The sequence below is a fragment of the Podarcis gaigeae genome (assembly GCF_964106915.1).
Source record: "Podarcis gaigeae genome assembly, chromosome: 4".
NCBI classification, from domain to species: Eukaryota; Metazoa; Chordata; class Lepidosauria; order Squamata; family Lacertidae; genus Podarcis; species Podarcis gaigeae.
The window spans coordinates 30,834,907-30,842,868 of NC_139677.1; the positions used below are offsets into that span (position 1 = coordinate 30,834,907).

Consider the following 7,962-nt stretch of genomic DNA (forward strand, 5'->3'; position numbering starts at 1 on the left):
CCCAAAAAAAATTATGTCTAAACAATAGCTGCTCAATTTCCTTTTGTTCAGATATTGTGGTCTTGGTGTGCTCTTCATACTTTCAACTAACTAGGACGTATGGATCTTGCACTATCTTCCTGCTAGCAAGCATATTTCATCACGACAAGTTTAAAGGGCAGAGGAAATGCTTCCTTCAGAGATAAAACATTCCCACATATCAGGATATTAAAAAGGGAAATTGTTTTACACCCTTTCCGTAAGAACAGGATATTAATCCTTTGTAAGCAAATGCACTTCGAGATACAATTACAGGTCCAGCATTCCTGTGAAGCACCAACAGTTTTATCTGCACCTACTTTGTCCAGAAATGGAAGTGATTATTGCTGCACACAGTAATTATCTTAACATGTGGTGTGATGCTGATTAAATGGAGTCTGCAAGTGACAAGTATATCAGTGGACAGAATTAAAGCCCTTTGATTTCAATGAGTCTAAGCATGACCAAGTCTGGATCCAATCCATTATGTTCCAAGTTTCCCAATCATATTTACTCCAGTTAATTGGAGTGCCTTGTGTGTCTCTGCCACCAGCTTGCATCCATCTGTTAATTTTACCTTGTAAAACAGATTTCACAACTCCACAGAATAGTAATATGAGTTAGACAAACCGTATTCACGAGAATATTCACAAAACCTTCAGATTCATTTTGCAAAATAAAATCTGACTTAATGTGGAGCGTGGCTTAAGGAGGGGAACACCTGAGGTGAGGACCCAAATTTACTTAGATGTAGGATTGCGACAGTCAGCGACAGAGCAAGCCAATCGGGCACCTGGGGCAGCACGCGTGCCCTGCACCCAGGGGCGGGGCCAGCCGGGGCAGGATGCTCCACGGGGCCCCCGAGGAGTCTGCCTGCCTCCTCCCGCCCTATAGCTAAGGGGGAGGCAGCGGGTGGACTGTTGGGGGCAGCGTGGAGCCTGTGGGCACCCAAGCCACCACATTACTCCCAGGATAGACATGTGGCCCGGGCACGCTGCAGGCCCCACTGTGAGTGCCGCCCAGCATTTTGTCACCCCCCCCCCTCAGTGGTGACACCTGGGGCAGCCTGCCCCCACCGCACCCCCCTTCCTCCGTCCCTGGCGACAGTGACCATATAATAGTAATAGTAGTAATTGTTGTCATCACTATTTTGTGGGAGGCATTAAAGGACTTAAAAAGTAAATGTAAAAAGGGACCCCTGACCATTAGGTCAAGTCGTGACTGACTCTGGGGTTGCGGCGCTCATCTTGCTTTATTGGCCAAGGGAGCCGATGTACAGCTTTTGGGTCATGTGGCCAGCATGACTAAGCCGCTTCTGGCAAACCAGAGCAGCACACAGAAACACTGTTTACCTTCCTGCCGGAGCAGTACCTAATTATCTACTTGCACTTTGACATGCTTTCGAACTTCTAGGTTGGCAGGAGCAGGGACCGAGCAACAGGAGCTCACCCCGTTAAAGGGGTGCATAAAAAGTGCATAAAAGTGCTCTTTTAAAAAGTGGGCTTCTTCCAGTTAGAAAGGTGGCAGAAAATCCGCTAGAAAGTGTGGGATGAATGAATAATTAATGGGAAGGCATGTAAGCACCCTGAAAGCAAATGAGGATAGATGCAGGATGAATGCTCCTTGTTAAATACCCACCCAGGAAACAAATCAAAACAAATGCTCTATAAAGACAGGGAATAGTTTAACCACTGTGTGCAAGCAGAGCTGGATGAATGCTGGATAAACAAGTTGTCTGGAGGAGCCCAAAGTAGCAGCAACATGGTGTAGATATCAAAAAGAAAGGCAACATAAATAAGATTTTTATAGCTACAAAAGACATGGTGTCTCTCTGAAACCTCAGTATTTGCATGTAAATTCTTGTCCCCTTTGTAATATCTATTTTCCAGCAACTCTTCTGATGTTTGCTGATCCTCTCCTCTGATTAAAATCTTTGTTTTTCCCAACAACCTCCTCCCCACAGGCCTGCCTTAGATCTCTCTCTCTTTCTTTGCCGTAGTGACTTGGCAATTATTGATCTTTTTTGTTATTAAGAGAACTTGCTTTCAGGTTGCATTTGTCTGAGATACATATGGAAAATCAGGCTGCTGCTTTCTTTTACACGACGTGCCAAAATCTTCTATAACTTTTTGAGGAAACGTAAGCTCCTTTTTGAAAGCTTATTTCATAATGCAAAAAACCAGGGTGGGCAGGGTGTAATTTGGTGTTTTGAATCGTACTGATCCTACACAAATTTCTTCCCTTTGTCAGCAAAATGCAGTAAATATGTTAAGTGGATAAAGTACTTAAGAGGGGATTTGTGATCTTTGTTTCATTTATGTACAGTGGTTTATTGCAACAATTGAACTCTTTCATTTTCTTTACGGTCATATTTTTGATTCACATTTTGCTTTATTACATTTAGGAGTCTATTATTAAATCCCTCCCCCCTTTAGAACATAGTCTCTTTTTCCATTTGAATTTCACATTCCAGTTTCATGTTATTTATTCAAAACTACATATGCGTAAACTCCCCCTCCCCCCCAAAAAAAGTATTGCAAAACCTCCAATTGCCAGAGTTAATTAACAGTACAATATTGTCATCTTAAACAGTTCCTCTAAATTAACATGGCCGATAGCCCAGATCTAGAGGTCGTAAAATGAAGCAATGAACCTCTCCATCTATAGCCACAAACTTTATGTGTTATTCCCATTGTGGGTTGGGATCATGCATGCAGCAATGAACAGATATTGACAGTGACAAATGTGTTTGGCGGGGAGGGTGTGTGTGATTGACATGGTCAAGACAGACACCAGCACCAGCCTATCTGCACAAGGCTTGGTCCCAAGTCAACACTGGTAGTAGCTACATACAAAAGGCCTTGTATCTACCTGGACTGCCTCTGTGAGATGGGTATTTGGGGCACTGTTTTACAGTTCTTCTGCTATCTACCTACCGTCTTGTGTCCATAGAGTAGCATTAGAAGACTGTGTTTTGGTTCCTTGCACTACGGTGTATCACAAGGTACAATGTTGTCCCCTGTGCTTTTTAACATCTATCTGCAGCCACAAGGCATACTATAATGCCTTATGCCAGGCTTAGGCAAACTCAGCCCTCCAGATGTTTTGGGACTACAGTTCCCATCATCCCTGACCACTGGTCCTGTTAGCTAGGGATCATGGGAGTTGTAATCCCCAAACATCTGGAGGGCTGAGTTTGCCTTTGCCTGCCTTATGCTCTCAGCAGAAAGGTAGGTTGCTTGGCAATCTCTTTAGATGATAGGTTCCCAAGAAAGAAACGGGAAAGGTAATTCAAGAAGGTTATTTGTTTGAGCGTTAGATGATTGAAAACTGTTGTAACAAAGGCCATTTGGATGGAGTTAGATGAGTGTTTGATCATTTCTGCTCTTAATTTTAGGACTTGCAAATAATGTTTATAGATGCTGTGATGATTGCAATTTTCTGAGGTCATAAGTTGTTCCTTAATAGTTCAGTAAAGTTAATTGGATAGATATTGCTATTAATAACCATGAATGCTGATTCACTAGACAGGCAAATGGTTTGCCTATCTAGTGAATTAGAACTCATGAGGACTTTATTATCATTAAAAACTACATACTAAAACTACACAATGCATTTATTATGTCACTATTATATGTACTTAAATATATTATATTGCCTGTTGACAGCATTTGGGTGGGGGCAGGAAGAAGACCCTGTTATTAGACTGGGGACTCAGCTACATTCGTAAAGATAAAGCGTTTTATTTACGTTATAACACTGTGACACCAGATGGCGCTGTGGAGTCCTGTCTTTTGCCAAAGGGATTTCCCTGTATGAAGTTTACAACGCATTTAACTGAATCACTTCTTTGATGTGTCCTAGGTGCAGAAAAGTTGCTTACTTGGCTGAAACTCACGTTCAGCACCTAATGGAAGCACAGCAATTTGTGCTTCCGTTCCCCAAACAAATGGCTTTTGTGGAACGGATTCCCTTGGGAAATTGTGGACTCTCCTTCACTGAAGACTTTCAAGCAGAGGTTGGATCGCTCTCTGTCATGGATGCTTTAGCTGAGATCCCAGCTTCGCAAGGGGTTGGACTAGATGATCCTCAGGGTCCCTTCCAACTCTAGAATTCTATGTTTCTATAATGGCACCAGTCAGCTCTTTGGGGGTCTGGAACTCCAGAGACTCATCATGATAAATCTGATTTCTGTGATCAAGCCAGTTGCTATCAGCCATCCAGCACCTCAACTGAAGCAACAAGTTCAAGAGTCCATCTATTTGTTGCCGGTTATTTGTCTGTTGGCAACAGGAACATCAGGTTGTGCAATCACATGATTTTCAGGTTTTACTGTACAGTTAACACCATGCATGGACCCTAACTTAGCATGCCTCACAGGCTGAAATTTCTGTACATTGGGTTGCAGCGAAAGGCACAGGACTGATTATCGTGGAAAGGCGACTATGCTAGTGGAAAAGAAATGGTAGGAGGTGGGTGGGACTCTACACTCACTTAAAATCAGTGTCAGTGCCTATGTGCCTTCTCAGTGGCAGTTCCCAGATTTTGGAAATCACTCCCTGGAGAAGTTAGATGGGCTCTCTCCTTGTCCTTCTGCCATCAGGTGAGGACTTTCTTGTTCCAATAAGCTTTCGGGAACTGACTGCTTTTAATGAAAGCACTGGCGTTGTGCTGCTTTTATGGAAATTATTTGCATGGTTTTAATAGTTGTTGTTTTTAAAAGTACATATGGTATATTGTTTTAACTCTATCAATGTTTCATTGTTTTCTTCTTCTTTTATGTTTTTAACTGTTCTTATTTTTATCTGTAAGCCTCCTTGAGTCCCTGTCAGGGGAAAAGGTGGGGTAGATATAAATAAATAAACAATAAACACAATGAAAATCATAAATGATGCTAATAACTCAGCAGCAGGCTGCCTTCTGGAAAATGGAATTTGAATCTCTCAGGCAAGACTGTGCCTTTATCTAGCAGCGTTCCCACCCTCAAGCAACACGTCTCACGTGATTTTCAAAAGTGTCAACGCGAAGAAAAATTGTCCCCACAGAAACATGAAAACCCATCCACACCTCAGGCGAAGTGATGATGGTGACAGGATATCACATTGAAGGTGGGCAGCATAGACTAGCGTTCACTCCCGTGCTTCGGAACACGTGCCGTTGGTTGGCAGGCTGCTTGAAAAAGAAACAAGAAAACAAATCATAGCAGGAAACAGTGCAATAGTGACACGACCGGTGGCATAAACTGGCAATTCACTCCTTTTATGCCATAGGGTAATGCTATCAAGGGACCCCTGACCATTAGGTCCAGTCATGGCCGACTCGGGGGTTGGAGCGCTCATCTCGCTTTATTGACCAAGGGAGCCGGTGTACAGCTTCCAGGTCATGTGGCCAGCATGACTAAGCCACTTCTGGCGAACCAGAGCAGCACACGGAAATGCCGTTTACCTTCCCACCAGAGGGGTACCTATTTATCTACTTGCACTTTGATGTGCTTTCAAACTGCTAGATTGACAGGAGCAGGGACTGAGCAACGGAAGCTCACCCCGTCACGGGGATTCGAACCGCCGACCTTCTGATCGGCAACTCCTAGGCTCTGTGGTTTAACCCACAGCGCCACCCGCGTCCCAAATGCTATCAAAAGCCATGTCTATCTTTGCAATGACCAATCCTCAGGTGCCATCTTCTTAAGGGGACTGAGGTGTTGCCCATGCGCAACATCACACAACGACCTGACATCGCATGCACAACACCAGGCGGCGAAGCCAAACGCTCTCTGGATACTGAGGGGGCTTGGAGGAACTGCCTTGGCCCCTAGGAGTTGGTGCGCCTGCCCCAATCCACCCCTGAGCCATAACATTTAGAATGGGTGGAGAATCTCACAGGCTTCTCCCCAGGCCATACTGACTCTGCCCAGGCCACACCACTTACAAGCTTTGCTTTGCACTGTGACTATTTTTGCTTGGCTGAAATGTGTCCCTGAACTCTGAAAATGTCCCTTGCTTGTCTGGAAGGATTGTGTGTTGTGTGTGAAGGAACGAGCCTACTGCACAAAGATAAATTTTCCCCATGACAATTAATCGAGCTTCTGGTATATATTTCTAGTGGCTAACACAAGGGACTTGGCAATTCACAATATGATAGCCAGGCACCAACCACAAATGTTTCTGGATAACTGTAATGGATTTGGGGGGGGGGGGGGAGGACCAGTCAGCACAGAGCGATTATGGCAGTGTAGCACACCATATTAAATCAGATATTATTTTACAAAATAAGTCTGAGGGTTTTGTGAATATACTCCTGTATACTGTTGTTCTGGCTAATGTAACTATTTTTAGTGCAATCCATTATAACTTGTACAGATGAGAGAAGGATGAGCGAATCTTTGGGAAGGCAGGTCCGCAATGTGGCCAGAGCTCAGCAAGTTCCAGTGACTGATAGCTATAAACAGGACCTTGTTTTAAGCAAAACATCAGGTTACAGGAAATGTAACATTCCTTGGGAGTTTAAACTGCATGTTCCAAGATAGCTGCACCCATTTTCCTAGGCGGTAAAGGCACAGTGATGGGGACAGAGATGATAACCTTGTGTTGTATGACTGAGAGCTCTTCAATAATTGAAATCAATAAATATTTTTGAAAACTGGTACCACCAGTTTGGTCTCTGTGCCTTTCCTCTTTGCTTCAGGTTGCATTTATGACAGCAGGAGCCATACAACACACTTTGATGTGTGGTCAGTCAGGCCCCGTCCCAGCTGAACTGCTGTTGCTTGACAAAGACTTTTTCTATTCCATAAGGCTTTTAATGTATTATGCCTGTTACTAACTTTTTACCTGAGGCTTTCATTTGTTTTAAACCCCGTGTTCTTTTGTTGGTCTACTGATCACTGTGTAAAACGTTATGTGGCCAACTCTGGTGAAAAGCGATCTGTGAATATTGGAAATAAATACATAAATGTGAAGAGAATACTATTTATAAAGTTTACCAGCATGCAAATGTAGAACAGAAGTGCTAATAACCATTGTCTGGAAATATCTCCTATTCATCGCAACAGATTCTGCAAACCATACGGCAGCCTCTGCAGAGAATATAGCCTAGATGGAGAATATAAAGGGTGTGGGTGTAGAAACTATCCTACAGTAGAAAGTGAAAATTTTGCCCTGCCCACTTTTGTCTCTGGCTATCCCCACCTGGGGACACGGGTGGCGCTGTGGGTAAAACCTCAGCGCCTAGGACTTGCCGATTGCATGGTCGGCGGTTTGAATCCCCGCGGCAGGGTGCGCTCCCGTCGTTTGGTCCCAGCGCCTGCCAACCTAGCAGTTCGAAAGCACCCCTAAGTGCAAGTAGATAAATAGGGACCGCTTTATAGCGGGAAGGTAAACGGCGTTCCGTGTGCTGCGCTGGCTCGCCAGAGTAGCTTCGTCACGCTGGCCACGTGACCCGGAAGTGTCTCCGGACAGCGCTGGCTCCCGGCCTATAGAGTGAGATGAGCGCACAACCCTAGAGTCTGTCAAGACTCGCCCGTACGGGCAGGGGTACCTTTACCTTATGCCCACCATTACCATGTGGACCCCAGAAGGTTGCCTGTAAGGTAATGTGGCCCTCAGACTGAAAAGTTTCCCCTCTCTGACGTAAGATGTTGCGATATATGGAAGCCCCACATGAAACACTCAGGAGTCATGCTACAATTTAAGTAAGGCTATGTTCCAATTGCAGTCTTGCATCATCCAGGAATCAGCATACACAGGTGGGATTACATACAGGTGAGAAGGCTGTGTGGGGAAGTCAAACATACCTCTTTATACTAACCGGCTATAGACCAATTTGGCAACGCCCCATGTCTCATGTTCATAGGAGCCAACTTCAAGGGGCCGAGGAGTCTTCAGCCTCCTCTATAAAATATTTGAGGGCCTCCCACAAAGTAGATAGGCACTGGCTTTCAAATAG

The 7,962-nt window shown here is 44.4% G+C and overlaps 1 long non-coding RNA gene across 1 annotated transcript; it reads right to left on the bottom strand.

Moving 5' to 3' along the window:
* Window positions 1-4,759: 4,759 nt before the first annotated feature.
* Window positions 4,760-6,926, bottom strand: LOC310843148. Its single transcript, XR_014563534.1, has 3 exons — window positions 6,849-6,926; window positions 5,086-5,187; window positions 4,760-4,843 (listed from the first exon to the last, which is right to left on the bottom strand). It is a non-coding gene; the product is annotated as an uncharacterized lncRNA (long non-coding RNA).
* Between the last annotated feature and the right edge of the window lie 1,036 nt (window positions 6,927-7,962).